Consider the following 15,977-nt stretch of genomic DNA (forward strand, 5'->3'; position numbering starts at 1 on the left):
GAGTATTAGTATCTGTGAGAGACAGCTATGTGTGCATACATATAGCACAGTATGTACAGACATGGCCTTTAGCGCTCATGGGAAGAGAGTTCACTTGTGTCAGTAATGACTCATAAAATTTCGATCTCTGTTTAGGCCACTGCTAAGTGTCCCGAACAGTTGCATAAATTTGTATTCATGCAACCGTCTCTCTTTCGGTGTTTTAAGATTACCTTTGAGTATGGCAACCCTCAGATCGTTCATCTTATGGCCAGAGTCAGAGAAATGTTCGCCAACAGGACTGTCTCTTGTTCTGCGTGTGATGCGGTGGCGATGCAGGTTCATTCTCTTGTTTAGCCCCTGCCCTGTCTCACCTATGTAGTAGCAGCCCCCTGGGCATTTCATGCACATGATGAGGTACACGACATTGCTGGAGGAACAGGTGAATCTTCCTCTGATTTTGTATTCCCGATTCCTGTGTGGTATTTGTATTGTGTCCACTGTGTAGAGCATTGCGCAGGTTTTGCATCTTGGGTCCTGGCATGGTTTTGTCCCACATTCAGTTGTACTGCTGAATACTTTACTCCTCACCATAATATTCTTGAGATTATGGGGTTGTCTGTATGATAATAAGGGTGCTTCAGGGAAGACCTGTTGCAGTCTTGTATCTTCCTGGAGGATGCGTTGTAGTTTCCTGGCGATCTTGCGTTGGGCTCCTAGGTGTGGGTTATATGTGACCACCAAAGGTACCCTGTCGCTTGTCTCCTCCTGTTTGTATTCAAGGAGATCACTTCTTGGTATTCTTGTGGCTTTGTGAATTTGCTGGTCTACAATTCTGTGGATATAGCCACGGTTTATAAAGTCTGATCTCAAGGCTTTAATCCGCTGGTCTCTGTCTGCTGTGTCGGAGCATATCCGGTTGTATCGTATGGCTTGACTGTAGATGGTTGCATGTTGTGTGTGTCGGGTGGAAGCTGTTGTCCCTCAAATAGCTGGCTCTGTCTGTAGGTTTGGGGTATACAGAAGTCTAAAGTTGGTTGTTCTTTATAGTAATGGTGGTGTCTAGGAAATGTACTTCATCCGGGGAATGGGTGAGTTTGAAGTTGATGGTCGGGTGGAAAGTATTAAAGTCGTCATAGAACTGTAGGAGGTCCTGTTCGCTAGAGGTCCAAATCAGGAGGATGTCATCGATGTAGCGAAGGTATGTAAGGGGTTTCAAGTGACAGGTGGAAAGAAAGTCACTTTCCAGTTTTGCGCAGAATAGATTGGCATACTGTGGCGCCATCCGAGTACCCATAGCGGACCCGGTTGTCTGGAGGTATGTGTCATTTCCAAATGTGAAGTAGTTATGGGTCAGAATAAATTCGATGCATTTAGTCACTGTCTCTGTGACTGGCTCCTGCGGTCCCAGAAAGTATCTGCAGGCTGAAATCCTATCCTCGTGGGGGATGTTTGTATAGAGTGACTCTACATCCATAGTTGCAAGTAGTGTTCCTGTTGGGAGGGGGCCAATGGCATTCAGTTTGTTTAGCAGGTCGGTGGTATCCTGGATATAGCTGAGTGTGTTCCTGACAAGTGGTTTTAGAATGCCCTCCATCCAGCCAGAAATATTCACGGTAAGTGTGCCAGATCCAGAGATAATACGGCGCCCAGGGGGCTGCTACTACATAGGTGAGACAGGGCAGGGGCTAAACAAGAGAATGAACTTGCATCGCCACAGCATCGCACGGAACAAGAGACAGTCCTGTTGGCGAACATTTCTCTGACTCTGGCCATAAGATGAACGATCTGAGGGTTGCCATACTCAAAGGTAATCTTAAAAAAACGAAAGAGAGACGGTTGCATGAATACAAATTTATGCAACTGTTCAGGACACATAGCAGTGGCCTAAACAGAGATCAAAATTTTATGAGTCATTACTGACACAAGTGAACTCTCTTCCCATGAGCGCTAAAGGCCATGTCTGTACATACTGTGCTATATGTATGCACACACAGCTGTCTCTCACACATACTAATTGTCACGGTAGCTTAAGACAAGATATAATAAACACCAAATATCTGGGTTGAACTGAACGAGGCTTAGATATAATAAAATATAATGTATTCCTTAAAAAAGGTGAACACAGCAATATAGTACAATTAACAGACAAGAAGGTAACACTTACTTAGGGTTGGAGATGGAGAAGTATCAGCTAGCAATTCTCCATCAATCCGGTGACATTCCAGGTGGAATCAGAAGCACAACTAAAAACGGTAGGGTTGACACAGTTTATATACCTGTGCAACCCTATTCTTAACATTGAATACAGACCATTGGTGAACAATTATCTGTATCCAGTCCCTAACGTGGAGACACAGATTAACCCATGCCCTCCCCCAGCTAATTAGCCCATGTGTACTGGGACTCTATGGGTAGCCCCATAATTAAATCAGGGCCGACGACCAGTTTACTAAATGAAGTATCTGCATTGTTTGTAGGTGTAGACATAACACTTACAAACCACTCCAGTTTGATGATTCTCCGCCCTCAGGTAACAATTAGACTGGCAGAGTCGTTTGACCAATACTTGGCTCCTAGACTTTGAGTAAACAATCAGGGCAGTTAACTTTTTGATCACCGTGCTTAGGCTAATCCGCCGGCTGCCCTTCATGACATATTAGCCTAGCAGATGGCGTCTGCAAAGGAATCTCTGCAGGATTTTATCCCTGCCTTGGGAAACAACATTAAAGGTGAAACATGGGAACAGGGGAACCTACATTTTCAAGGTATAACAAGGTGCAAACCACATCCCTGGACCGCAGTCCAGTTAACCCCTTGTCTCTCTGGTGAAGTCCGGGGGATGGCCATATGGGGTGCAACCCCTTTAATACCGGGCCACCCCCTTTCTCCCTCTACACTAATACTCCTTGTTTTTCCATCCCTATACACCAATAGGGACCACACACACTTTTAGTTGTGCTACAAACTCTCACATTTCCACACCCACCCACACCATTTATATCCACTCCCACTCCACACACACCTTTTGTAAAGTACTGTATATACTGTGGGCTCTCCATTCATTTTTATTCACACTGATACACATACACACACTTTCTTCACTTGCTTTCAGGAACCTTTTGACACCTCTAGCCATAAAACACATCCACACCGGGGGAAGGACCAGCACAGATAACATTCCAAGAGACACTGTATTTAAGTATACCCTTGCTTCATTCATTGTAACATCGCCGGAAGAAGAGATCAGTGTATCTCGAAAGCTCGCACAAATAAAAGCATTTCGTTAGCCACAGAACGGTATCATCTATTTATTTTTTGATTATTGAAGCTCGGCTAACACGGTACTGACACATATATATATATATATATCTTTGATAAAGTTGCTTTTGATGCGACGAAACGCGTCAGGGACGTACCTTACGACACTACGTCATCACGCTGCGTGCATCCTTTACGGCCGGGGAGTGCACAGTGTAATATTGAGGACAGCTCTTATACCACATTGAATGGAGGATTTCAAGTGAACCCGAGGAATCAACGCTGTCGGGAGCCTGGTTCCAGTCGTTGTTGGACTGCCTACTTGATACAAGAGTTTACCTGCCTTGGTGGTGATTATATATCACATACTGCTTCATTTTTACTTGTACATTGTGAGTGTTTTTAATCCCCCCACCTTTCCTTCCCCATATTAAATGTTACAGTGTTACACTATGGGGCGTGCGCTCTCTGTCTCTTTGTTCTTATAGATTTTGCTGTGGAACTGGTTCTTCCATTTGAGAGATGCCGTGGACCTCTGGATCCTGTATATTGTCCTGTTGTCACCTTTCAGGACTTACCTTAGGGATTGGACATTGGACTTTGAATATTTCACGTTATTACTACTGTTTACTTGGTTGTTTTTTCTAGTGTGCAACTATTTCACTATTAATGGTTTTATTTGTATTTTATAGGTATTTTGAATTATTCCTTCATTTTCACATATATATTTATTGTTATAAGATTGGCGCTACTTTAATCACTTTGTGTGTGTGGTGTGTGTGTGGTGGTGTGGTGGTGTGGTGGTGTGGTGGTGTGGGGTGTGGGGTGTGGGGTGTGTGTGATATATATATATATATATAAATAAGAAAAGAAAGAAAAAGCGCCCGATCCTTGTATAAAATCAGATAATAAAGGGTTTTAATTTGCCATGAACAGACGATTGCCTGCTCACACTTTGTCAAATAAAATCAAGCAATTTATGGGACAAGCCCATGCACCACGCCGACGACCAGATATCACAGCTGTCCTCCATCTGCATACAGATACTGCCGCTGTAAATCAGCTCTGCTGTGGGATGTGCTGCCAGTAAAACCTTTCTTTTTCACCTCAGTTGGAATAATAGGTGCTTCTGGCTGCAGTCAATCTTCCACCGATCGTATTGCAGGATACTCCTGGACTGACGTCTCTGCTCTGGAGCCTGGGCTGTTCGGCCACCGTAGTTCCTGTACCACGTGACCCTACGCGTTTCATCCCGATGAAATTCGCTGAGACGGATGAAACGCGTAGGGTCAGTTGGGGTACTGGGTGGGAAAGTGGAGCATGGTAGTTCGCTTGTGGCCAAATCCAGAAGCGGCAGATCGGCTGCACCACCTCCCTCCCAGTTTTTCACCTGCGGGCAGCTCAGGGAGGATCTTTTACCCTGACCAGCCCCAGACCTGCGGTAATTGCGGGAACCTGGGGCATCAGTGGAAACAGTGCACCCCGAAAGCCTGCAGAAACTGCAAGAACACCGGACACGAAACAAAGGATTGTCCCCGCCAGAAAACCTGCGACCTGTGCGGAGAGACAACCCACATGTTCCGGGACTGCCAGCTGAGGGTCAGGAGCTACGCAGAGGCCGCGGCGAAAGGCGCAACACCGGGTGCGCCCCTGACAGCAACCCAGAAGGCAGCCAAGAAGCCCCCTGCAAACCAACCCGTAAAGGCACAAGGGGGTAAGTATCAGAAGGAGCAAAGGGAAAAGGAGGCCACCCAAGCAGCGCCCGCTGCGGCTCCTGAGCCCGCTGCCCCTTCAGTAGCAGCCCCCACCCCACCCCTTCCCACCCTCACCCCTGCAGCAACACTCCCTCCCACACCCACTGCTGCTTTTTCTCGATCCTACAGGCACCTGAGCGGGCAGTGGTCTCACGGTCCCTCCTACTGGTCTGGGGGGAACGGGTGCAGGAACGCGGGTGTAGCCATTTTGATCCGGGGGGGATGTTTCACTGTTGATTCTGTCCATGAACTCGTCTGCGGCAGACTACTGGTCGTAGACGGTTCGTGGGCAGGGGAGCCGATTAGGCTCATCAATGTGTACGCCGCCCCCCGGAGAAATGAGCGCTTGGAACTTTTCCAGCACCTTCGCCCTTGGCTCGCAACCTCCAGGGCAGTGGTGATGGGTGGGGATTTCAACTGCACGATTGAGGTGGGGGGGCGCGTGCCCCCCAGCAAATCAGCAAAGATAGATGTGACGTCCAGGCTACTCATGGCGATGATTGGGGAGGCATCCCTGAAGGACGCAGTGGGATCTATGGGAGCAGGTGCCGCAAACTACTCTTGGTGCCACCCAAATGGTTCCGTGCGTTCTCGGATTGACTTCCTGTTCACCACCAAGCAGGTACAGCACAGACAGCACTCCATGGTCGCAGTACATTTCTCTGACCACAGAGCCATTCATCTCCAGGGGCGCCTGGGAGGAGGTTTCCCCCCAGGGCCAGGATCCTGGAAGCTGAACTGCGCACTGCTGGAAAGGGAGGAGATCATGGAGGAGCTGAGAACAGCATACACAGCATGGAAAGAAGAAAATGCCTGTTTCCCCAGCACTGCAGAGTGGTGGGAATTCACGAAGATAAGGATCCGCTGCTTCCTGCAGGCAAAAGGCAGACGCCTGGCGTGTGAGAGGAAGGGGGAGTTCGAGGGCCTGCAGCGCAAGCTGCAGTCCCTGCATGACCTCAAACGCTGCGGATGGAACGTGGATGACGACCTGGAGGAAACCAAGGAGAGCCTGCAAAAGCACTTTGAGGAGGAATCCAGACGAATCATCTTCCGTTCCAAGGTGGAGAACCTTGAGAGGGGGGAGAAATTCAATGCCTTCTTCTTCAAGAAACTCCACTCTGCCCACATGCCCCTGAGGGAGCTGCGAGACAAAGATGGCAACGTGCAGCAAGGGAAGGAGGAAGTCATGGGAGTCGTGAAAGATTTCTATGGAGACCTCTACTCCCCAAAAGCATCAGACCGAGACCAGGCTGACAAATTCCTGTCAGGGATTACAAACACCATTGACCCGGCAGGAAAAGCAGCCATGAACGCCCCGCTGACGCTGGAGGAGCTCCACGCTGCAACCAAATCCTTTAAGACGGGTAGGACGCCGGGCGGAGATGGTATCCCAGCTGAGTTATACACGAAGCTGTGGGACCTGATCGGCCCGGACCTGCTCGAGCTTTACAGGGAACTGGAAGCAGAAGGTAGGATGCCCCCAACGCTGAGGGAAGGAATGCTGACGCTCTTGTACAAACGGAAGGGGGAGAGGTGCGACCTCAAGAACTGGCGTCCCATCTCGCTCCTGAACGCGGTCTACAAGATCCTAGCAAAAGTCCTAGCGAACAGACTGAAGAAGGTCATCAGCCAGATCATTCACCCAGACCAGACGTGCGGCATCCCTGGACGCAGGATCGCAGACAGCCTCGCCCTAATCAGAGACGCAGTCCACTACATCAAAGACCGCCGTGTACATGCAGCCCTGGTCACCCTTGATCAGGAGAAGGCCTTCGACCGTGTCTCCCATGATTTCATGGGCAGGGTGCTGCGTGAGTATGGGATGGGGGAGATGTTCTGTTCTTATGTTAACCTGATGTACCTTGACATTTGCAGTGTGGTGATCGTGAACGGATGGAAGACTAACCCCTTCCCTGTCCTCTCAGGGGTTAGGCAGGGCTGCCCTCTTTCACCTCTCCTTTTTGTCTGTTGTATAGAGCTCTTCGCCCAGTGCATCAGACGAGACGCAGAGATCAGAGGGATCGTCGTGCCAGGACCCCAGAGACGCGAAGTGAAGTGCTCGCTCTACATGGATGACGTCACCATCTTCTGCGCAGATAGCCGGTCGGTGAAGATGCTGGTCCAGACGTGCGAGGATTTCGGGAAAGCTTCAGGAGCAAAAGTCAACTGCGGGAAGTCAGAGACCAAGCTATTTGGGCTTTGGAACCTGACTGCCGACCCCCTCCCCTTCCCCATCAGAGCAGGCCTCATTCAAATCCTTGGAGTCTGGTTTGGTGTGGGGAGCGAGGCCGCTGCCCTGAAGAGCTGGAACGAGAGGCTGAACAGGGTGAAGCAGAAGATCGGATTGTGGCGCCTCAGACCCCTCACCATTGAGGGGAAAAAGCTGGTACTGCTGAACGAGATCCTCCCTGTCCTGCAGTACGTGGCCCAGGCATACCCGCCTTCGACCAGAACCTGCCAGGAGATCTCCATGGCAGTGTTCCGCTTTGTCTGGGGGGCCAAGTTTGAGAGGAGAAAGCGCGAGGTGATGTACAAAGAGCCGCACAAGGGGGGTAGAGGAATCCCCGACATCCCCACTATGCTGCGCGCCTTCTTTGTAAGCAACTGCGTGCGGATCACCCTGAGAGACTGCGACAAAGACTCCTCTGGCTACTCCATGTCCCGCCTCCTACTCCTGCCGCTCTGGAGAGCACTGGGGTGGGACAAGTGGGACAGCTCCATCCCTTACAGCTGGCGCACGCCCTGGTTCTACAAGGACGTGAAGAAGTTTATGAGGCAGAACAATCTGGAGGGAGTAAAACCAGACCTGTGGAAGCCCAAGGTCATCTACAAAATGATCAGGGCTAAAGACATCATGGAATCGGTCCCAGGTCTCCACCCAAACACCTTTGGAACGGTGTGGAGGAATGTGGCATCGAAAAGACTAATGAACAAAGACATTGCTTGGCAGGCCATACACGGGGGACTCCCTGTGAATGCGGACAAGTACCAGAGTAAACTCAGCCTCGTGAGGCACTGCCCCAGGTGCAACCCAGTGGAGGAAAGCATCATACACCTCTTCTGGAATTGCCCCTTTGCGCAGGCCTTGCTGCGCGCGCTGGACACTGACTTAAAGGACTGTATACCGAGGAAGTGCGTCACATACTACTCCGTGTTCCACGGACTTTTCACAGGAACACACACAGAGGACGCAATCGAAGCCGGTTGGCGTCTAATGTGCTGTTTCAAGGACGTTTTACTATTCGCCAGGGAACGTTTGATCAAGGGGAAGAAGAGGATGTCGGTACAGGACTGTCGCAGGCTGCTCCACAGCCTGCTCAAGGACTATTCCATCTTTGACGGCCCTGAGGAGGACTAAACCCCCTCCTCCCCACCCCCCCCCCCTTACTCCCCCGCCCCAAAAGTTTTTCTGTGCAATAAAGTTAGAGATAATGTGTGTATGATATGTCATGTCTGTGGTGCGGTGCATACGTATAAATGCACTGCACCGCCGTGTTCGTCACAGTTTTTTTACTTTTGGGGAAACCATTAATAAAAATGTATGTGAGTTGTGTGGGATATGCACTGCGCCGTTGTTAACGTCGCGGTTTTTTTTTCCGTTTGGAAAATGATGTACTGTTATAATCTTGTTGTAAAGATTCGCTGCATAATAAAAGAATTTTCAAAACAAAAAAATAAAAGCTGTCTGTGGGTGGTTTTCTGGGTATGCACCTTAACCCTGGCTGTGCTCAAAGCTGTGACCATGCAGCAAGCTTAAGCCTATAGGGAACCATGTTAAAAATGGTTATTGAGGCAAAAAGTGACACTGTGTGCTCATTTGCATGTAATTTCCCAGAATCCCTTGCTGCAGTGGAAGTGCTGTATGCTGGGTGATAATAGGGAAAGGCGGGGTTGCCTAAGACATGCAGATGAGCATACAGTTATATTTGCTCTCCTGTGGAGGGTTTTTGTCACTTTTTTTTACTCACCATAACTTAACTCATATATATATATATATATATATATATATATATATATATATATATATATATATATACACACACATATACATATACATATACATATACATATACATATACATATATATATATATTGTGACAGAAACCAGGGGATGGTAATAAATTCCATATATAGGGCTCCCAGGATACTAGACAGTTTCTAGTCAGTGTGTGTGTGTGCAGCAGTCAGTGGGTGTGTGTGCAGCAGTCAGTGTGTGTGTGTGTGTGTGTGTGTGCGCGCGTCAGTCTGTGTATGTGTGCGTGTGGCTGTGAGGGGTTGTGTGCATGCGGCTGTGAGGGGTTGTGTGCGTGCGTCAGTATGTATGTGTGTGTGTCAGTCAGTGCGTCAATCAGTCAGTGTGTGTGTGTGTGTGTGTGCGTGCGTCAGTCAGTCAGTGTGTGCGTGCGTCAGTGTGTGTGCGTGCGTCAGTCAGGGTGTGTGCGTGCGTCAGTCAGGGTGTGTGCGTGCGGCTGTCAGTGTGTGTACGTGTGGCTGTCAGGGTTTGTGTGCGTGCGCCAGTCAGGGTTTGTGTGCGTGCGCCAGTCAGGGTTTGTGTGCGTACGCCAGTCAGGGTGTGTGTGCGTGCGTCAGTCAGGGTGTGTGCGTGCGTCAGTCAGGGTCTGTGCGTGCGTCACTCAGGGTGTGTGCGTGCGTCAGTCAGGGTGTGTGCGTGCGTCAGTCAGGGTGTGTGCGTGCGTCAGTCAGGGTGTGTGAGTGCGTCAGTCAGGGTGTGTGCGTGCGTCAGTCAAAGGGCAGGCGTGGGGGGGGGGTGAAGGGCAGGGGTAGGGGGGGTGAAGGGCAGGGGTAGGGGTGGGTGAAGGTCAGGGTTAGGGGGGGTGAAGAGCAGGGGTAGTAGGGGGGGTGAAGGGCAGGGGTAGAGGGGGGTGAAGGGCAGGGGTGGTGAAGGGCAGGGGTAGGGGGGGTGAAGGGCAGGGGTAGGGTGGGGTGAAAGTGAGGCAGAAATTGTTGGCAGGAGTAAAATGTCCCTACACACACACACACACACACACACAACGGGAGTGAGAGGTGGTGGAGAGTGGGACTGGCGCAGATCCGAGGCTGCTTGGCCCCGGCTCGGCTGGGGAGTTGGCGGCCGGGGGGGTAAGGGAGCGGGCGGGGGGGGGGTAAGGGAGCGGGCGGGGGGGGTAAGGGAGCGGGCGGGGGGGGGGGGGGAGGGAGCGGCGAGGGGGTAAGGGAGCTTTGGCGGCTGGGGTAGGAGGGCCGCGCTTACCCCCTTTGTGAGTGTTTGTATGATATAGATATATATTGTGACAGAAAACAGGGGATGGTAATAAATTCCGTATATAGGGCTCCCAGGATACTAGACAGTTTCTATCCTGTTTGGCCTGGGAGTGCAGCCTTATAATACATGCACTCCATCCCACAGTTTGGCAAGCGCTGGAACTGAGGGATGAGAGATCCAGACCAGAGTTTGTCTGCTGCCTGATTTCTGTCACCTGTCATGCTAATTAGGAATCAGGTATGAAAGACTGATTTCCTGTTTGCTCTGGTCTCCCCACCAGAGCCAGGAGGCTGGAAGGCTGCTGAACTACAGAGGGGAGAAGCCTCTTCCCCAAACAGGTTCAATCTTTCTGTTCATTTGTGTAAGACTGCAAAAGTACCGTGTTTTGATGTTGGAAGTGGAAAAGCCACTTCCAACCCTGAGTCAGGGATATCTAAGTTAAGTTATCGCTCAGGTGAGCAGCTTTTGTTTTGATCTGTTTTCTGTTGTATGCACTGTGGCAGTCTCAGTGCCTGGGACTGAATAAACCAGGCATAGCCTGTTTAAAGGAACAGTACGTGACGCCTCATCATTTAACCTACCCTAAAAGACCGTGTTCTAAACAGTCCCGGACAAACGACGGAGCCCCGGAGTAAGCCGTTTGTCACATATGGTGGAGAATGCGGGCAGAGCACTAGGGGGTCTGCGGGTTGAAGAATTTTGAAAAAAAAAAAAAAAAGTTTTTTTCATCCTCTGCAAACAAGATGGAAGACGTGGTGGGTGCGCTGGTACGCAATGTCGCTGCCCAGAAAGACGCGAATGAAACCCAGCAACAGCTGTTAATAGCCCAGCAAGAAACTAATGCAAACCAGCAGCAGACGAATGCAGCCCAGCAACAGCTGCTAATAGCCCAGCAAGAGATTAATGCCAACCAGCAACAGGCGAATGCCAACCAGCAACAGGCGAATGCAAACCAGCAACAGACGAATGAAGCCCTGCAAAACGCGAATGCAAACCAGCAAGAGACAAACCGCTTGCTGAGAGAGGAGCAACAGCGGTTCGCTCAGGGCTTACAGCAGGAACTCGAGATCCTGAGGGGGACTATCAGTAACCTTCCACTGGCAGCGGCAGCCCCAGTACCGAAAATGACCAGGGCAAGCCACTACCTTCAGAAGATGGGACCCTCGGATGATGTGGAAGCCTATCTTCTCACGTTTGAACGCACGGCACAGAGAGAGGGATGGCCAGAAGCTGAGTGGGCTGGTCTAATCGCACCCTTCCTAAGCGGCGAACCCCAGAAGGCTTACTTTGATCTAGAGCCAGCCGAAGCTAACGTCTATGCAAAATTGAAGTTCGAGATCCTCGCCCGCCTCGGCGTAACCACGGCTGTTCGCGCCCAAAGGTTTCACGCATGGTCCTTCACGATGGATAAAGCCACCCGAAGCCAGATGTATGACCTCATCCACCTCGCCCGGAAGTGGCTACAACCCGAGATCAACTCAGCCAGCCACATCGTAGAACGGTTGGTCATGGACCAGTTCTTGAGGAAACTTCCCTCTGCCTTACGCCGTTGGGTCAGTCGGAGTGACCCCCACAATGCGGATGAGCTTGTGGCCCTCGTAGAAAGGTACAATGCAGCAGAAGAGCACCCGCAACCCACAGTCGTGGAGCAACCCCACTACCCGAGGTTCCAGGACTCTTCCAGAGACGGTAAAAGGGTACCGGGGTTAAGGGGCGCTGAAGAGCGGCGACCACCTTCACGCAGCATCAGCAACAGTGGTTCGCACACTAAGGGCAATAGCCAACATGGGGAGCCGGGAAAAGGCTCTAAGTGGGACACAAACTATGTACCTAAATGTGTAAATTGTCATGAGAGGGGCCACACAGCAAAAATCTGCCCACTAAATGATGAGCCCATGCAATGCAACAGCGTGGAACCTTATTCGCTGTTGTCCCAATGTATGGGCCCTAGCCCAGAGGACCCCTTGAATAACCATCTGTGGGCATTTGTAAAGGTTAATGGTAAGAGGGTTCGGGCACTTCTTGACTCTGGGAGCATGGTCACACTAGTGTCCGAATACCTCTTGCCCATTAAGAAGAAACAGGGAAACAGTTCACAAAGAGTGGCAATTTGTTGTATACATGGGGATAATCATGAATATTCCACTGTTGATGTTTTTTTTGAAACAGAGTTTGGTTCTTTAGATTTCAAGGTGGGTATTGTACCCAAACTGGCACATGATGTGTTAATAGGGACCGACTTTCCCCATTTTCTAAAAATGTGGTCCCCCGCTCAGAATAGCGCCCAGAGTTCAATAGCGGACCATAACGAAGTATTAGAAGAAACAAATCCTTTCCCTTTTTCAGAAATGGAGGTTGACGAGGGCCCAAATAAGAAGGGGGAAAAGGAGGAGTGCTGTAAAATTCCCTTCCCCATCACTACTTTGGTAGGGAATACCCCAAATCAAGATGTTGAGCAGACACTTACCACCCCAGAACCGGATAAGACCCTCGCTGACCTAGAGGTCAGTCCTGGGAGTTTTAAGAAGGCCCAGTGGGAGGACCCCACATTAGCGGTAGCAAGGGGAAATATACGGGACCAGAATAGTACTCCTGGCCAACCAGATAGGTCACTTGCTTACCCCTACTTCGAGGTAGAGAACGACCTAGTATATCGGGTTGATAAAAGGAAATCAGTTACAACTAAACAATTGTTGGTACCACGGACATTCCGTAACGTAGTATTACACCTCGCACATAGTCATCCATTGGGGGGACACCTAGGGGTGGAAAAGACAAAAGAAAAGGTTCTCCGAAGCTTCTATTGGCCTGGGGTTCTGGCAGAAATTACGAATTATTGTTCCTCATGCCCAGAATGTCAGATCACCGCCCCGTTCAAGGCGTACCGCAGCCCATTGGTACCCCTTCCCATAATAGAGGTACCATTTGACCGGATTGCTATGGATCTAGTAGGACCCCTAATAAAGTCTGCTAGGGGACATCAGCATATATTGGTAATATTAGATTATGCCACCCGATATCCGGAGGCAGTTCCCCTACGTAGCACCTCAGCTAAAAACATAGCAAAAGAGTTAGTAGTTCTGTTTTCCCGGGTCGGGATTCCTAAAGAGATTCTATCTGACCAGGGAACACCATTTATGTCCCAAGTAACGAAAGAGCTATGTAAACTCCTAAAAATCAAGCATCTCAGAACCTCAGTCTATCATCCACAAACAGATGGTTTAGTGGAAAGGTTCAATAAAACCTTAAAGAGCATGTTACGGCGGGCGGTTGATAAAGATGGGAAAAACTGGGATTGTTTGTTACCGTACCTGTTATTTGCCATTAGGGAAGTTCCCCAATCATCCACTGGCTTCTCCCCGTTTGAACTATTGTATGGCCGACACCCAAGGGGCTTACTGGATATAGCCAAAGAGACTTGGGAACACGAGGTTACCCCTTACAGAAGTGTAATAGAGCATGTTGCCCAGATGCAGGACCGCATTGCTGCAGTCCTACCCATAGTGAGGGAACACATGGAGAAAGCTCAAGAAGCACAGAGGAATACATATAATAAGGGTGCTAGGGTCAGAATTTTTTCTCCAGGTGATAGGGTACTAGTTCTGGTTCCCACCGTGGAGAGTAAATTCCTTGCTAAATGGCATGGGCCATATGAGGTCTTGGAAAGAGTGGGAGAAGTAAATTATAAGGTAAGACAGCCAGGTAGGAGGAAACCTGAGCAAATTTACCATATAAACCTACTCAAGCCCTGGAAAGATAGAGAAGTCTTGTTAACCCTAGTACCCCCAGGTCCGTCAGAGAATCAAGAAACTGACCCAGAAGTTAGCATAGCTGAAACCCTGTCTGTTCATCAGAAACGAGAGGTTCAGAATTTAGTGAAAAGAAACAAAGAAATCTTCTCTATACGGCCAGGTAGAACTAGCGTAATTGAACATGACCTAGTCTCTGAACCGGGGGTCCGAGTTAACCTTAAACCGTACCGAATCCCAGAGGCCAAAAGAAAGGCTATAAGTTTAGAGGTTAAAAAAATGCTAAAACTAGGTGTAATTGAGGAATCCCAAAGTGGGTGGAACAGCCCTATAGTTTTAATCCCAAAGCCAGATGGTACAACAAGGTTTTGTAATGACTACCGGAAACTAAACGCGGTGTCAAAATTTGATACTTATCCTATGCCCAGGGTAGATGAACTTGTAGAGAGACTGGGCAAAGCCCGATATCTCACAACCCTAGACCTAACAAAAGGGTACTGGCAGGTTCCCCTCACAGAAAGGGCAAAAGAAAAGACAGCCTTCTCAACCCCAGACGGCCTCTTTCAGTATAAGGTGTTGCCTTTTGGCTTACATGGAGCTCCCGCCACATTCCAAAGAATGATGGATAAAATTTTAAAACCACATGCTCGGTATGCTGCCGCCTACCTGGATGATGTGGTAATCCATAGTGAAGATTGGCAATCCCACCTTCCAAAGGTCCAAGCTGTGCTTGACGCAGTCCGGTCTGCTGGACTAACTGCTAACCCCGCTAAATGCACTATTGGTCTGGAGGAGGCCAAGTATCTGGGATATTCTATTGGCAGAGGTTTACTCAAACCCCAAACACTCAAAGTGGAGGCGATACAAAATTGGCCAAGGCCAGTTACAAAAAAACAAGTAAGGACCTTTTTGGGGTTAATTGGGTACTATAGAAGGTTTATTCCCAATTTTGCAACTAAGGCAACCCCACTAACTGACCTCACAAAAGCAAGAGGACCGCTAATGGTAAAGTGGTCCCCCGAAACCGAACAGGCCTTTAGAAGCCTGAAAGAAGCTCTCTGTGCCCAACCAGTGTTGGTCACACCTGACTTCTCCAAAGAGTTCGTAGTCCAAACCGACGCATCTGAGGTAGGGCTGGGGGCGGTACTCTCCCAGGAGTCTCAAGGTGAGGAGCACCCCATCCTTTATTTAAGTAGGAAACTAAATCCCCAGGAGAAAAATTACTCCATAGTAGAGAAAGAGTGTCTCGCAATAAAGTGGGCTGTAGAGACGCTCAAATACTACCTGTTGGGGAGAAAATTCCGGTTGGTCACAGATCATGCACCCCTTACCTGGATGTGTCAAAACAGGGAAAAGAATGCTAGAGTGACCAGGTGGTTCCTAAGCCTACAACCCTTTAAATTTTCTGTGGAACACAGGTCAGGGCACAAACATGGCAATGCTGACGGGTTGTCAAGGATGCACTCCCTAATATCCATGGTCGCTCATCCCTCGAGGTCTGAGCTGGGGGGGAGGATATGTGACAGAAACCAGGGGATGGTAATAAATTCCATATATAGGGCTCCCAGGATACTAGACAGTTTCTATCCTGTTTGGCCTGGGAGTGCAGCCTTATAATACATACACTCCATCCCACAGTTTGGCAAGCGCTGGAACTGAGGGATGAGAGATCCAGACCAGAGTTTGTCTGCTGCCTGATTTCTGTCACCTGTCATGCTAATTAGGAATCAGGTATGAAAGACTGATTTCCTGTTTGCTCTGGTCTCCCCACCAGAGCCAGGAGGCTGGAAGGCTGCTGAACTACAGAGGGGAGAAGCCTCTTCCCCAAACAGGTTCAATCTTTCTGTTCATTTGTATAAGACTGCAAAAGTACCGTGTTTTGATGTTGGAAGTGGAAAAGCCACTTCCAACCCTGAGTCAGGGATATCTAAGTTAAGTTATCGCTCAGGTGAGCAGCTTTTGTTTTGATCTGTTTTCTGTTGTATGCACTGT

This window comes from Ascaphus truei, unplaced genomic scaffold (genome assembly GCF_040206685.1).
Source record: "Ascaphus truei isolate aAscTru1 unplaced genomic scaffold, aAscTru1.hap1 HAP1_SCAFFOLD_1481, whole genome shotgun sequence".
NCBI lineage: Eukaryota > Metazoa > Chordata > Amphibia > Anura > Ascaphidae > Ascaphus > Ascaphus truei.